The sequence below is a fragment of the Polypterus senegalus genome, chromosome 15 (assembly GCF_016835505.1).
Source record: "Polypterus senegalus isolate Bchr_013 chromosome 15, ASM1683550v1, whole genome shotgun sequence".
Taxonomy (NCBI): Eukaryota; Metazoa; Chordata; class Cladistia; order Polypteriformes; family Polypteridae; genus Polypterus; species Polypterus senegalus.
In genome coordinates this window covers 21,397,242-21,414,892 of record NC_053168.1, presented here as the reverse complement: position 1 = coordinate 21,414,892, position 17,651 = coordinate 21,397,242, and positions in this window count along the sequence as shown.

The following is a 17,651-nucleotide window of genomic DNA, read 5'->3' as shown; positions in this document are numbered from 1 at the left end:
ATCCACTGAACTCCTCCAGAATAACATCAGGTGGAGTTCTGAAGGTCTCTAAAGTTCTACTGTCTACCACACTACTTGGTAGCTTTTCCAAGTCTCTGTGGTTCTCTGTGTGATAAAAAAAACTCCTAATGTTTGTGCGAAATTTACCCTTCACAAGTTTCCAACTGTGTGCCCGTGTTCTTGATGAGTACCAGCAGATAGTGGCACTTGGTATTTCATTATATGGCTCATTCCTGTTAGTGCTTTCATTCTTCCAAGACAAATCTTTATCACATTGTAGATTTTTCATTTTTTGGGAACTGTGACCTGCAGGTGGGGAGCCAGCCACCCAAACCCAACACAGACAGATGCCAGGCACAAGTTCAGCACACAACACACGTTAATTAAGTGGGGAAGCGCTTCTCCCTCGCTCCCAGCATGCAGTACAGTACAGTAAAGCACTTTAACACCCCAGTACTGTCTGTCTTCTTCTTCTTCCGTCTCCATCTCTCTCTCTCTCCTTCTCTCATTCTCTTTCTCTTTCAGCTCCACTCCCCCTCCGGCAAGCTTCGTCTCCCTTCCTCCTGATTCTGACTCCCGGAATGAAGGCAGGTGGCTCCTGCGGGGGCTCCAGGTGGCTCATTAGTGAGGTCGGGAATCACTCCCAGAAAGCCTGGCGTAGTAGGGCTCTGCCATCTCTGCAGCTCCCCCTGGCAGCTCACATGGGACCCAACAGGGCTGCAGCAAACTTCAACTCCCAACATGCCCTGTGGGAATCCATGTTGCCACAGCAATCCAGGGGGGCTGCCCTCTATCATCCCAACTCAACCCCCTGGTCCTTCCATCTAGCTAACCCCTGGCTGTATACAACAGTACGTTATCTATGTGTTTTGTGATTCACTTTACTTGTATACTCCTCATGCCACCCATCCATGCACTTCCCAAAGTTGTTTTTCTTCTGCCACTCCTCCCTGCCCATTTCTGCCACTGCTTTAACAAAGGAAGCACCAGTGACTGCCAGGCTCATCCAATTATTCCACAGGTGTGCCCTTCCAGATAGCATACACTCGTCTATTGTTACGATCTCTCCTAGGACCATTGGGATGAATTCACAAGGGGGCACATCCTTCCCAGAATGCAATGTGATTTCCGCTTGGATAGATGGTAAGAACTTCTAAGATTAAGAATGAGGAGAAGGCGGAGGTGGCAGATGGTCAGCTATTCACCGGGTGAGGTTTGTGCCAGCCACTGTTACACACCCTTTCTAACTCGGGGGTAACACCAGGCTTGCTCTGCTGTATTTTGTCAACTTTACGGAAATCACACGACTTACAGTTTTCTGAACAGGTAGAGTGGCATGAGCTCTGGAGCTCTCCTGTATTTTTATTCATATTCTCGTTTTGGCTAATAAAGTGCATGTCAGGCAATAAAGTGCTGTGGCCCGTGTATCATTAAAAATTGATTTCTATGCATCTGGCACACAAGATAAGCACTGCATCAAAAATGTAAGAATAACCCATCCCAAAGCAGGTAATCCGACAGAAGCACTTCTGAAACTGTGAATATTTAAACTGGCAGCAATTAGCCAGTATTTCTTCAAAGGGTGGAATTATGAATCAAATTGTTTTCCGCTCTCTGTGTTCATTTTAAATTTATAAGGAGGTCATCCTGCACACACCTCTTCATCCATCTATTTTACGAACTCTGCTACTGGTTCTGTAATGACAGGGGTTGGCAGGAAGGGGTGGCACAGGGCTGGGACAACATGTCATGCCTGTGAGTTAGGGACGGGCACTGTACACCCTGGGTGTACCCAATCACGAAGAAGCGAGAGAGAGAGAGAGAAAGGGGCGGGGGGGGGAATCACCTGGGAAGAAATGGATAATCATTCTTCACAATAACTGAGGGGAGACATCTGAGCGAATGTTTATGGTGCCTTCACAAAGCATTCCGACCCGCTCACTTTTTACCCATTTTCAAATGTCGCAGCCATGTGCAGCTGCTGTATGTCCACGTAGAGGTGCCTGAGTGAGCACATTTAAACCAGGAGAGGATTAAAGTTAGCAGTAAGCTGGGGTCTGGACAAGCAGTGGTCCGAAAACCAAGAAAGCAGAAACTTAAGGGTCCAGACGAAATGCAGAAAAACAGGATAAAAAATAAATGGGACATCTGGTCAGCCTAACATGAATTAAGTTATTATTTATAATGTACACAAATACGTGCATAGTGAAGTGAGTAGGAAATTGAATGAAGTGAACAACTTCACTAATATTTAATCTGAAACTAAACACAGTGGGTCAAATGAAGTAAATAAACTGCACAGGTGGGCAGACTGGTATGGGGGCTTAATGCGACTGTCCACGTCGACCTTTACAGATCTACTGTAGTGTGTGTGTGTTTGTGTTTGTGTGTGTGTGAGTGACTGTGTGTGTGTGAGTGTGTGTGTTTGTTTCTGACACTTTATCATCACTCATGTGTTCTGGAAGGCCACAAACAAGTTGTCAGCTCCCTTCACTTCTACATTCCATTGAGTGTGTCAGTCTGGGTGTGTGTGTGTGTGAGTTCACGCTTATGTCTACCTCCACGTGTGCATGAGTGTTTATTGAAATCACTGAAGTATCTCAAAAACTACTTGTGCAAATCAGTAGGGCCTGGTGCCATGACTAAATGGAGCAAACTGCAGAAATCTTGTTTAGATTAAACAACTTGGACAGCAGTTCTCATAAGATATACTGTAGGTCAACCATTTTGGGAGGATATCAAGAGAAGCACAGGAGTATTTTCTTACTTATTTAGCTTATGTTAAGTTGACGTATTTTCTTACTTATTTAGCGTATGTTAAGTCTACAGGAGTATTTTCTTACTTATTTAGCTTATGTTAAGTTGACGTGAGTATTGTCTTACTTATTTAGCTTATGTTAAGTTGACGTCTTTTCTTATTTAGCTTATGTTAAGTTGACGTGAGTATTGTCTTACTTATTTAGCTTATGTTAAGTTGACGTCTTTTCTTATTTAGCTTATGTTAAGTTGACGTGAGTATTTTCTTAGTTATTTAGCTTATGTTAAGTTGACGTCTTTTCTTATTTAGCTTATGTTAAGTTGACGTGAGTATTTTCTTAGTTATTTAGCTTATGTTAAGTTGACGTATTTTCTTACTTATTTAGCTTATGTTAAGTCGACGTGAGTATTTTCTTATTTAGCTTATGTTAAGTTGATGGATTTTCTTAGTTGTGTTAAATGTTTGTCTATATACTAGTGCTTAGTATGTGGAAGGTCTTATTATGATTTCCACAAGCTGAACTGAAATGGAATAATCTAACGATTTCTTATCATTCTAACTACAGATCTGTCTCACCATGAAGTTGTAGGTAACGTAACATGCTCTATTGAACATGCAGCGCCGTTAGAACATATTGAATGTACTGAAGCATTAAGAAGTAACTCATCTTTAAGTGCAGATACAACTGAAGTTTAACATGAAAAAGCGAAGTTTAAAGAAGAAGCATTTTTTTGCCTTTTTATTCTGCGTGTATAAAGACTTTTTTCTCTATTCTTGTGTGAACTGTTTGCTTTGAATTTTCGTTAAACATTTTTAAAATGAACTTTTTTGGACTAAGACATTCTTTTGGTATGTGTTTGAGTCAGGCTGGATCCTGCCTTAATTACTTAGCTTTACACAAGGCAAAAAAAAAATCCAATGATAATCCTAAAATGTGAAAATCAATTTTGATTTTCCACAGACATCAGGCCAAAATCAAGTTGTCTCTATATTTTGAATCTGGGCACAAATTGACAGCAAATTCTTGACTCCATCATTATATTTCCATTAATTAGGGTTAGGGTTAATATGGAAGTAAAAACAACTAAGAAAGTGCAAGCATAAAATATCAAATAAACAGAGCTGTCGAAATAACAGAGGGGAGCAACTGAGAGCATCCCAGGACTTGAGGACGTGTCCTACTGCGACAGACTCGGAGAGCTAAACCTGTTTAGTCTCAAGCAGAGGAGACCCCATGGACACCTCATTCAGACCCTCAAAATCCACAAAGGCATCGACACAGTAGATTCAGCAGAATTCTATCAACTTAAGAGTGAATCACATACTCGGGAAACTTCAGTGGAAATTGCGGAGAAGTGCATTTAGGATTGAAGCCAGGGAGCACTTCAAAAAGATGTGGGACTCTGGAAGAAACCACCAAGACACGAAACCTTGAGAACCTTGAACAAGAATGTGGATGAGATGCTGGGACAGGTAAACAAATGGACTCGATGGACTGAATGGCCTCCACTCGTTTGTCAAATTTCTTATGTTCTTAAAACAACCCAAATTAGACAGAACCAAGAACAGTCCATCTCTTTGAGCTCTCCGCTAAAATAAAACTGTGAGTGCTATAAGATGAGCGTGGTCTGAAAGATCGGAGGTTCATCAGATACTGACCTTTGGGATTTTCCCAAAACAGAAGCATACCTAAAAGGTAAAATATATATTTATATATATATATATATATATATATATATATATATATATATATATATATATATATATATATACAGTAAACCCTCGTTTATCGTGGTTAATCCGTTCCAGACTCTACCGCGATAAATGAAATTCAACGAAGTAGGATTCTTTATTTATAAATCGAATATTTTCGCAGTTAAAGCATAGAAAACCTGTTTACGACCTTCTAAATACATTTTTTAACATTATTAGAGCCCTCTAGACATGAAATAACACCCTTTAATCAAAAGTTAAAACTGTGCTCCATGACAAGACAGAGATAACAGTTCTTTCTCACAATTAAAAGAATGCAAAAATATCTTCTTCTTCAAAGGAGTGCGCATCAGGAGCAGAGAATGTCAGAGAGAGAGAGAGAAAAGCAAACAATCAAAAAATCAATACGTGCTGTTAGAGCTTTTCAGTGTGCGAAGCACCGCACGGGAAGCATATCGTATATCATTGAGGAGTTTTATTTAATACGCAATACATGCTCTGATTGGGTAGCTTCTCAGCCATCCGCCAATAGCGTCCCTTGTATGAAATCAACTGGGCAAACTGAGGAAGCATGTATCATAAATTAAAAGACCCATTGTCCGCAGAAATCCGTGAACCAGCAAAAAATCTGTGATATATATTTAGATATGCTTAAATTTAAAATCCACGAGGGAGTGAAGCCGCCAAAAGTTGAAGCGATATAGCGAGAGGTCACTGTATATATATATATATATATATATATATATATATATATATATATATATATATATATATATATACTGTTTATATGCGTGTACCACGCGCACATTTTTCCTGAAAATGAGCATTAGAAAATCAGGTGCATGTCATACACGAGGAAATGTAATTCTGTAATGTTTACTTCTTCTGCTTGGGCTCGCTCGCTCTCTCTCTCACTAAATGCTTCCTATGCAATCACAACACGTGTCGTACACAGGGCAAAACGATTTTTGTGATTTTCTTTGTAAAAATTAGGGTGCACGTCTTACACGAGGGCATGAGGGAGTATGGTATATATACAGTGTGTATATATATATATATATATATATATATATATATATATATATATATATATATATATATATATATATATATATATATATATATACTAATAAAAGGCAAAGCTCTTACTGACTGACTGACTGACTGACTCACTCACTCATCACTAATTCTCCAAGTTCCCGTGTAGGTAGAAGGCTGAAATTTCCTTACAAAAGTTGGGCAGGTTTCATTTCGAAATTCTACACATAATGGTCATAACTGGAGGCTATTTTTCTCCATTTACTGTAATGGAATTGAGCTCGAAAGCCAAGGGGGGGCGGAGTTTCGTGTGACATCATCACGCCTCCCACGTAATCACGTGAACTGACTATCAACGCAGTACGTAGAAAACCAGAAAGAACTCCAAAAAGCGCTGAAGAAAACATGCATTATATAATTGAGAAGGCAGCGAAACAATAAGAAGCGCGCGAGTGACATATACAACCATATTCATGAGTGCTACTACTTCGGAAACAAAGCAAGGTGTAAACCGTAAGTTTAAATTAAGTTCATAGACAGGCTGCCGCTGGCGTTTGTCATGCCCACGGGTAATGCGGGATACAAGTTTAATGAGAGGACGCAGGATATAAACGAGAGTTTTGATCACTTTGTAACTAAGTTAAAATTGTAGGTGAAGGGGTGTGCTTATGCAAATTTCGAGAGACTGTGTTTGTGGGGGATTGACAGTTAAGGCGGGTGGGGGAGTCACGTCATCATCTCCCCTCCCATTCATCTCATTTCGCTCTGAGCTGAGCTCCGTGGCTAACGCCGTCTTCCGAAGCAACTTCGTCACACTGCCACCAAATACTCACAGAAAAATCCACAAGTTAATACACACGCTGTCTCTACAGTTTCTCCACACTGAATCCTCCAGGCACTACTTACAAAAGGTTACATTGACAATCGTGTTACGTTATTTTTAAAATGTTTCCTTTTCTTTTTCATTACTTCTTTAACACACTACTTCTCCGCTGCGAAGCGCGAATATTTTGCTAGTATATATATATATTTATATAGTTGTAACTCGCCCTGCCCGGGGTTTGTTTCCTGCATTGCGCCCTGTGTTGGCTGGGATTGGCTCCAGCAGACCCCCATGACCCTGTAGTTAGGATATAGCGGGTTGGGTAATGGATGGACAGCTGTAGCTAGAGATCCACAAAGGTAGAAAATGAGTCCCATATCTTAAAGTAGTTTTTTTATTCCAAAGCTTCTGACAACCTGCTAGTAGTCATCATCAGAGGAAAATGATTAGACATACAGGAATCAGGTGAGCGGTTGGGCGGAGGTCATTAATCTCTCTCTCTGTCCGTATGTTCCTTATACAATCCTACACCCTTTGACTGAGTAGGACCAAATTTCGCATAGTGGCTCCATAGTGGGACCATTCAGACAAGGCCGACAACTTTAGAACCCTGGGAGTCCCACTGTTTTGCTTTTTCTCTCTTGTGTGCTACAGACTGCACACCAGTGCCACCTGCTGGCTCACATCAAGCAAAACCCCTTGAAGGGACTGAAGCCAGACTAGCAGACCAAATATGCCAGACAATAACATGTGTGATGGATGGGCGGCAGCTCAACCCGGCAGGGACACCCCTGGAATGGAAGGATGGGGGAAGGCAACTGCTTTTGAACACTGCCTCCCCCAAAACGCTAGATGGCCGCTCCCCTGGAGTGTAGCTGTGCCCTAGATTCTCGCGGGGCATCCTGGGACTTGGAGTTCGGTTTCTCAGCCCTGTTGGGTGCCGTGGGTGCAGTGGCGTAGCTAGGGGTGGGCGGAGGGGGCGGTCCGTCCCGGGCGGCACATTTTGGGGGCGCCATTGTTGGCCCAAAGGCTCAGTACAATTCATGTGTAAGCAGCAGGGTTCGGAAAAATATCACTCATGAATGAAAAAAGTAAAATTCTCCGATTTTTACCCACAAATACTTTAAAAATAATTTTCAGATTGTCCTTCTGTGACAACATCAGATACAGCAGTTGAAATTTATGAGGCAATAACAACAATAAACATGAACATTACACTGATAATAATTTCTAGGAAGATAAACAACTAATTTACAATTTATAATTTCGTTTCGTTATCAATCCAAATGCGTTCCTGCTCTGCACAGAAAACATCCCCACCTATCACTTGTACACTACATTGGCTCTGGTTTTCGCCGCGTAATTATATTAAACTAATAATTTGCACACGGCTTATTAGTGTGTCTGTACTATATTCTTGTCTAGTTGATGCTTATAAATAATTATATGTGAAAAATTATTGCTGTTTCTCTATATATATGAATAAATCTATACAAAATGTATCTTAATTTTTCTTTATACATCATTTTAATTTTCTAATTAAATAGGTTAACATATTCAAATATGTTGGAGGGCGGCAAATTGAAGCCTCGCCCCGAGCGGCACGAACTCTAGCTACGCCACTGCATGGGTGCCGCCAGGGGGAGCTGTCGAAGGACCTGGAGACTCATCTTTAGTACAAAGTAGTCACGAGGATGGAAGCCCCGAAGTACTTCCGGGCTGAAGAGAAAAGCCGGTTCTTCATTAGAAGTGCTAGCCAGTCACATGGTCGGAAGGAGCAGACAATTTAAAGGACTGATGGGAACTCAGCAAGCGAGCCAGGAAGGAAGTGTAGGACAGGGTTTGCTGGGAGATGTGGAGGAGAGATGTAGAGAATTGAATATTATTGTGTTTATTTGTTTTTTGTGGTTGTGGTACCCGAGTAGCATTGTACAAGGAGAAGAATAAGAATTATTTTTCTTTGCATTTATATAGCGCTTTTCTCACTACCCAAAGCGCTCAGCAATTGCAGGTTGCAGGCCTTGCTCAAGGGCCCAACAGAGCAGAGTCCCCTTTGGCATTTTCGGGATTTGAACTGGCAACCTTCCGATTGCCAGTGCAGATCCCCAGCCTCAAAGCCACCACTCCGCCTTCAAAGAAAAAGAAAAACAATGAAACAACTTCTTGGTGCTTTTAACACGTGTTGTCAGTGTCTGAGTGTTGGGTTAGAGGAGCAACAGGGCCCTCTAGTGGTACACATGACTTGCCCAGTCAACACCAGCATGCGCTGCTTCTGTCTACTGTAATATGAAAAGAAGTGTTGGGCGAGACTTGAACGCGAGTGGAAGTGCAGCACAACGCAAAAGGAGAATCAATGGGTTGTTTCTTAACACCTGCTTTGTTGGCTTTTCTTCATAATTCAAGCACTACAAACTGTCTGTCCTGAACTAAGAGATTTGAGTCAGACATGACAGCGTTTGTGGTTACACCCCAGCAAGGAGTTACCGCAATTCTGGAGTCCAATCGGACCTAAAAAGTACAAATTCTCAACTCACGAGAGCAGAGTCATTGACAGAGAGGCAGTGTGGATGAATGATGGGACTGCTAGCAGCAACACCAGGGGTGCCATTATTAAAACACACACATAAACCTTTAGTTTCTTTCCTTAACCCAATCCACAAATGTACCCGGGCAACGCCAGGCATAATAAAAGGAGGGACAAGAACAGGAGGAAAGCCAAAGGACTTGTGCTTCTGGTCCACATCTCCACTCACAGGGCTCACTAGGATGCCAAGCTGGCCAGTGTCCAATGGCCCGGTGTTAGCAGCCACAGATGGGGGTCCCTCCACTCAGCAAGAGGAGAGACTTCTGATCACACGAGAATACGGGAGTGGAGCGTGAAAGGAAGAGGAGGAGGAGGAGGCAGCAGGCTTCTCTCTCAAGGAAAGTGTAAGAACACAAGCTTGGGGTCCACATGTTCTTCAGCGTCCTGACAGAGAAGGTCAGCCAAGCATTTCATAAGAATAGAGTCGTCCAGCTCGCATCAGCAGAACAGACTTTCACACTTGAGTCTACAGCTGACGCTGAGTGCTTCTGAATTCAGATGGAGACTCTGACCTTCGCTCTCCACAAGCGGCCTAGTTGCTCAGTCAGAGGCGTTCCTGTACTGCAATTTTAATGACTTGTTTGGTTGACTTGTGATAGTAGCTGAAGGCCTGTGAGGGTCTGAATGGACTCAAGTCACTAGAAACATAATACTCTTACCTCAATGAATGCCTACCCAGACCTGTAAGTTATTAAACCCCTCACACCACACATACACATGGCAATACGTCATCATACGGCACTGGCATAGCTGGGCATTTGGGGAAGAACTTGGAGCGGTCTGGATAAGGGCAGTGATATCCCTTCAGAGGAAATGGGCTTGACTTGAACAGGGGGACAGTCATTTTCATGCTACATAGTGACGGACCACCTTGACATTTGTGGAGGACACCGGGCTTGTCTTTGGGATACAATAGTGAGGGCTGGAGTTTGAGGCTGTTTTAGAAAAATGACTTTGGCAATGGCTTGAACCTGCTCACCAGGTAGGCCACAGTTGTCTTCTGCTGAGCGGTGTTCACTTTTAGGTGAGCGTGAGAGAACGGCAATGGCATGAACTGTGCTGTGGTCACGCTATGGAGCCTGCTTGGTTGTAGTAAACTCCTTCATGAACTACTTTTTTATATACACACACATATTCTCAAACCTACAGGACCCAGTTCAGGATGGCATTGGACCACAGCCCAGCGGTGCTGGCCACAAAACTGGACAACAACCCTGGACAATCCATTATAGGGTCTGTACACACACACAGGGGGCTACTTTAAGGTCTCCGATCAACCTAACAACCTCCGATCTCCATGTGGGTCATGAACGGCTCAGGTCTCCTCACTGGCACTACCTCACCCAAGTAACAAACCACACATTAAAGGTGGCTGTTCCCGCTAACGTTTTTAAGGCCTCATCTCATTGTGCATACGTTAACAATCAACGAATTACGATAATTAAATTCCTCTCACCCAAACCAACTCTAGCTGCGTCTTTTCCGTTTTTCCCAAAATCGAGTCGCTACTGAGTTGGTGATGCAGGATCCAGCACGAGTCAAACGCGTAGCAAAAGAAACTTCTCAGTCCAATAAAGTTTGTTTTAAAAAAGTGAAATTTCAAAGCTGAACAGTTCACACAAAAATAGAGAAAAAACGTATTACACACGCAGGATAACAGGCAAAAAAAGGGAAATAAAATGAGTCTTCTACAAACTTAGCTGCTTGTTAAACTTCAGCTACTTTCAATTTTCAAAGGCTGTCTTATTTCTCAATGGCAAACTTACATTCAGTACGTTTAATATACGTACGGCACATTCAATACGGTCGATACGATACGTAAAGGCTGGGGTCTCCAACTCCGGTCCTGGAGAGCTACTGTGGCTGCAGGTTTTCATTCTAACCCTTTTCTTAGTCAGTGAGCAGATTTTGCTGCTAATTAACTCTTTGCCTTAATTTTAATTAATGCACAACTTAAGATTCAGACCCCTTAATTAGCAACCAAATGATATTAAGACACAAAATGAACTAACACATAAACAACAACCTGCGTCCATCACACAATAACTGAAAATAAAGAAAGGTGAAGGCCTCGTCAGTAATGTTGATCTGCTCAGGTCACCAAAATAGAAGAAAAGAAAAAAGAAAATCAACAGTTTTGGAAATGTCTGCCATGCAGAATGAGTGCCGTGGAATTAAATAAAGGGGTTTAATTAGCAACGTGAACTGGCTTCGGATTAAGAAACTGAATGAAGGTTTCAAGTTTGAGGCCCCAATTTAGCTGCTCATCTGTTGGCTCACTTCACATCAAATGTATGTTTTGGTGCCGCTTAAGGAAAAAAGAATCAATTCAGTGGTCAGAATATCAATAAAAGTCAATTAAAATAAAGGGAAACAGTTAATTAGCAGCAAAATCTACTCACTAATTAAGAAAAGGGTTAGAATGAAAACCTGCAGCCACAGTAGCTCTCCAGGCCTGGAGTTGGAGACCCCTGCGTAACGGCATATGGCTTGAAAACTGTGTGCCCTCCATGCTTTACCAACTGCTTGGCAGATCATAAACACGGGCTAATCGTTAGTTAGAAGGGCAAGAAATAATTAGAATAAGTTTAACTTGTGGGGGTATAATAGAATCTCCCATAAGGCTGTGCATTAATAAACATATTAAGTAAGAAAATACTTAACGATCAATTTAACACAACCTAACCTAACAAAACCTAACAAACAAATGGCTCTTAACGGCAGCTCTCATTTGCACATCGCCTATTCTCAAAACAACAGAGAAACGTTCGGGTGGAGTTCAGTGCCAGCCTGCTTTAATGTTTCAGATTTAGCTCTAGAGAGGCCACTTCAGCTTGTATGGTGAATTTTATAAACTGCATACTCCATTTTCACACGTCTGAGAGCCGAGTCGCTCCTGTCAGTAAGCAGGGCCTCAGTACTCAGCACGAGTGGTGTGGGAATCTGAACAAATCTTCATCACACGTCTCACACACACACACCCTGTGACAAAACATTTAAGAAACAAAAATGTCTCTTCAATGAAGTAAATGATATGTTAAAGAGGCTTCAGCTTTCGAGGGTGGCACAGTTGAAGGACTGCTGCCTCACAGTAAGGAGACCAGTCTTGGGGTCTTCCCGGCGTGCAGTTTGAATGTTCTCCCGTGTCTATGTGGGTTTTGCCCAGAGGCTCCTATTTCCCCCATAGCTCAGGGACATGCAGTTTAGATGGATTGGAGATGATAAATTGGCCCGTGTGTGTGGTTGGGGTGTTTGTATTGTCAGGGTGTGTGTGTGTGTGTGCTCACCCTGAGATGTACTGGCACCCTGTCCAGGCTTTGTTCCTGCCTTGTGCCCCCCATGACTAAGCAGGTTTGAAAATGACTGACTGACTGTTAACTCTGTCCCCACCTGAATGTCCCACCATGTGTATTTTTTCTGCCATGTTTAAAAAAAATAACAAAGTGCTTCTTTTTCCACAGTTACAATAAGTAGACAAGCAAAGTAAAAGAGCAACATGTTAATATTGTCAATGTCCTCGTATACTAATAATTGAAAAGCTTTTGATGAGTTAATGTACACGATATGGCCAAAGGCATGTGGACACCCCTCCGAATGATCGAGTTGAGGTGTTTCACTTTCCACAGGCGCAGCAAGTCAGGCACACAGCCAGTCAGTCTCCATTAACAGCAGAATGGGTCACCCTGAAGAGCTCACTGACTGTCAAAGGGTACTGCCACCTCAAGTCCATCCATCCATCCATTATTCAACCCGCTATATCCTAACTACAGGGTCACAGGGGTTGCTGGAGCCAATCCCAGCCAACACAGGGCGCAAGGCAGGAAACAAACACCGGGCAGGGCACCAGCCCACCGCAGGCCACCTCAAGTCAATATGTGAAAGTTCTGCTCTACTAGATCAGCCCGCTCAACTGTAGGTGCCAATACTGTGAAGTGGAAGCATCGAGGAGCAGCAAAAGCTCAGCCATGAAGTGGTGGACCACGCAAATTCACAGAGTGGGGCCATCAGGTGCTGAATCGCATAATAAATTGCCCATCCTCTGTGGCATCACTCACAACAGAGTCCCAAACTGCCTCTAGAAGCAAATATCAGCACAGGAAGTGTGCGTCGGGATCTTCATGAAGTGGGTTTCCAGGGCCGGGCTACTGCACACAAGCCTAAGATGACCATGCGCAATGCCAAGCTTTGGCTGCAGTGGAAACAAGCTCTGTGGAGAGTGATGACTCAAACTTCACTGACTGGCAGTCTGATGGACGGGTTTGTTGGATGCCAGGAAAACGATACCTTCTGGACTGCGTAGTGCCTTCTGTAAAGTTTGATGGGGGGGTGGGGATAATGCTCTGAGGCTGCATTTTAGGGTTTGAGGCTAAGGCCTCCTGGTCCCAGTGAAGGGTCCTGTTAATGTGACAGCATACAATGACATTTTCAGCAACCGTGCATTTCCATCAGCGGTGTGTCTTTCTGCGGAGAGAGTGTTGACCTCATCGAGAGGTTTATTTACCTTGACAATGACATTCATGTCTCTGGTGACTCTTCCTATGAAGTCAGTAGACGGACTGGGAGAGCATGGGGGGGTCATGAGGTCACTAGAAAGGGGTGTGTGGCGCTCCCGATATCTCTGCAAAAGGACGAAGGTCCAAGTCTTTAGAGTGCTGATGCTTCCTGTTTGTGAGACATGGACGCTATCCACTGACCTGAGATGAAGACTGGACTCCTTCTGCACTGTGTCTCTTTGGAGAATCCTTGGGTACTGCTGGTTTTTCTTTGTGTCATGGAGTCCCAAGTGAGGCACATGACCTGCGTTGTGAGGGAGCGTCAGTTATGGCACTACCGTGATCTGGCTCACATGATCCTCATTGTTGATGACCCGAATGGCTGGACCAGGCTGAGGGGACGCCAGGCTGAGGGGCTCCTTTCAAAAAAACATTAGAGGGGGCGCGATTAAAACTGTTATGAAAACTCGGGTCGCAAATACTTAAAGGTTGTGAAATGCTGAGATAGAGGGTCATTTCCAGAGGGTGGGACTAGAGTGCATGTCTAACTGAGGGGCTGCCAACCAAGATCCCGAGTTGTTTTCTCGTGTGGTGGGTGCGCCAATGTGCTGTACCAATGCATGCTCCCTAACCTGACTTGACCTGTGCACTTCCAAGTTGGTGGCAACAGTTTTGGTGAAGACCCTTTTCTGTTTTAACATGACTGTGCAATGTGCACAAAGCCAGGTCTGTAAAGATATGGAGGAACTCGAGTGGCCTGAACAAGCCTTTGGATTGAGTTTGAACACCAATGGCGGGCCTGGTCTTCTTGTCCTGCATCAGTACCTGACCTCACAAATGCTCTTTTTGGCTGAATGGGTACAAATTCAACAGACATAGAGTGGGGGCTATTATGAGGGGGTACCAGCTCTATATTAATGCCCATGGTTTTGTAATGAGATGCCCATTGTCTATTGGTCAGTTGTGTCCACAAACGTCTGGCCATATACTGTAAGTGATTTTTTACTAAATATTGTAACTTTACGTTACAAACATTGTAGGACATTTCACTTGGGAGGTCCTGTAATTATATAGCAGTATGGTTGTGACTCTGAAAATGCAATCTTTTAATGTTGGGGACATCAACCACCCCCATGATTATGGTCTGTTTCTCCAAGATACAACTCACGATCAGTGCGGGTTACAGCTCTTTACAGCATTGTTAACACGGACAGTTTAATGGACTGGCACCCAGTTAGGAAGGGGGACCAGGACTGAATCAGCACTATTATGGTTTGAAGTCCAATGGCCGAGCCACAACGCCATACTGACTACAACATTAGCTTCTCAGGTAGGACTTTAGCCTGCAATCCCTGGTTTAGCAAGGCAATGCACTTGGATGGGAGCGTAACACGTGCCAACGAGCTGCGGTGGGTATAATGTGAGTGACACTGCTATTGTTTTATAGTTACTGACTGTCTCCACTTCACTAATCCTACCGGCAGAGATGATCTACAGAGAGTCCCCTCTGGCTCCATTGGTGGGACCCCTCATACGTTTTGGTCTACAAATGCCAGAGCTGGTGTAGGCCGAGGCTCCTAAGGTGAACCCCATCTCATTTGCAATGCTGCCAGTTTCTTCCCTATGCTTGATGCTGAATGGAGAAGCTCTGGGCCACCATGACCGGGCAACTCAACAATGAGGTATTGAATTGAATGAATGGATTCTGACTAAAATTATAGCCATTGAACACAAAACCAAAACAAAACCTCAAATTACTTTGGCCATCAGCTTCATAAAGTGTGAACCGAATGTCCCAGAAAGTCAATGCATGGCTTCTGTGGATGAGTCGCCCCCTCCTGTGCATTTCACAGGCTTCTCTCTACAGTACAGTGGCTGTCATTTTCTCATTGTGAGACCCTCAGCTGTTTGTTCTCAATACTGGCATACAAATCAGTAGACTGCGCCGCTTGAGTTACCCAGCACTCAGCTTGGCAGCCATGTCCGACACTCCTGGCCGGCCTCTACTGCGGACGTTCAGTGGGAACCTATTTATGTCCAAATCAAATCTGACAGGCAGAAAATGCTCTGTTCATGTGTTCATAAAGTAGAATTTGGTGCCACATTCAAACTATTTGTCACCTTTGCAGCATCCCACAGAGGGCCCAGAAGGCCTCTAGCTGCTGGATTTTCAGTACAGAGAGTAGTGGGAAATAAAATGGTCTCTTTGCTGCTTATGTGTGTGGCGCACCAGGAGTGAAAGGTGATATGATGTGAGAGCAGGGGCCATCAAAGACCTCATGGTGGCCTACACCTGGTGAATTACCAACGGCAACGTCACATTATTGGCCGGAAACTTCATTTTAACTCTTTTTGGGCAGACATTGACTAAAGTCGACATTCCAGGGGCAAAGGGCAATAAAAGCTGTAAGGGTCTATAAAACTCACCGTTACGTTATATGTAAACACCCTTTGCTATTAGGACTGTTAGACTCTTTGACATGACATCAAATCCCTGTGTGTGCATGAGTGGAATAAATTAAACAACATCTAGAATGGTATTGACATCTGGTGAGAGCGCAACGCGAATGTGCAAAGTAAAATACTCCGGGCATATTATTTATTGGGTGGCATGGTGATAGCGCTGCTGCCTCACAGTTAGGAGACCCGGGTTCACTTCCCGGGTCCTCCCTGCATGAAGTTTGCATGTTCTCCCCGTGTCTGCGTGGGTTTCCTCCCACAGTCCAAAGACATGCAGGTTAGGTGCATTGGCGATCCTAAATTGTGCCTGGTGTGTATGTGTGTGCCCTGCGGTGGGCTGGCACCCTGCCTAGGGTTTGTTCCTGCCTTGCTCCCTGTGTTGGCTGGGATTGGCTCCAGCAGACCCCTGTGTTAGTATATAACAGGTTGGATAATGAATGGATGGATGGAATTGTGTTCTAAAGTTAAGTGCTTTAAATATGTTTAAAAAATATATCCTGCCAGCACTGGCGCATTACATTATACGCTATGGGGCACAGAGGAAAAGCTTAAAAATTTACCGAATACGTCCATTTTATAAGTCAAGACAGTTGACAAGTATTGATCTGACTCTGAATCTGACTCTGATTTATCGAACTCCGATTTTGATGCAAGTGATTTGGAGATCGAAAACAAAAGTTAGGTTCCTGCATCAGCTGATCAGTCCCCAGTTGGTCAGGTAGCTGATGCGCTTACAGCGACATTCGCCTGGGAGGACATGGACCTGTGGAAGGCAAGCTGGCTCCTGGACTTCATCAAATGGCACGGCATGCCAGTAGATAACATCGATACCAGCCACTTGACTGCCTCAGGCTGTTTTTTTTTTCCAGAAAGTGCCTTTTAGCTTATGAGTGATGTGACAAACAGGTATGTAAAAAGTATGTGCATTTACAGACTGTAGAGACACATGGAAGATAAAACAGAGGGACATTTGTCATAAATAAGTGTTTTATGTTGATTTGTGTGTGAAACCATTGTTGTAAGTGCTTTTTTTTTTTTAGAAAACTGAGCCTTTTGGAAAAATATTCAGCTCTGGGACTAAAGTAAAAGAAAAATAATTAACCTTAAAAGAGTTAATGTAAGGCGCCGACACTTAAGGATTAAGTCCACTGTTAATAAAGTGAAGAACCAAGTCAGTAAAGTATGATGGCATCTTCTTCTTCTTTTATCGGCTGCTCCTGTTAGCGGTTGCCACAGTGGATCATCTTCTTCCATATCTTTCTGTCCTCGTCATCTTGCTCTGTCACCCCGATCACCTGCATGTCCTTTCTCAGCACATCCATAAACCTCCTCTTAGCTCTATCCTTAACATCCTTCTCCCAATATACCCAGCATCCCTCCTCTACACATGTCCAAACCAACACAATCTCACCTCTCTGACTTTTTCTCTCAACCGTCCAGCTTGAGCTGACCCTCTAATGTCCTCGTGATGACATCAACTTTTCAAAATGACTTGATTTTCATGTAAAGCAATGCAACGTCACAAAATATACTTATACTTATAAATATACTATAGTCTACAAAATGTACAACATACAACTCCTTGCTGGCCATTTGTAAAGTGAGTGCCCGATTGTAGCAGCCATCCTGCGTTCCATCCATCAAAATGACAATAAACGTCAAGTTAGTGAAAAGTGGTCTCTGCACGTACATTAGTCAAACAGTAATGGTTTTTATACATAATTCATCCATCCATCCATTATCCAACCCGCTCTATCCTAACTACAGGGTCACGGGGGTCTG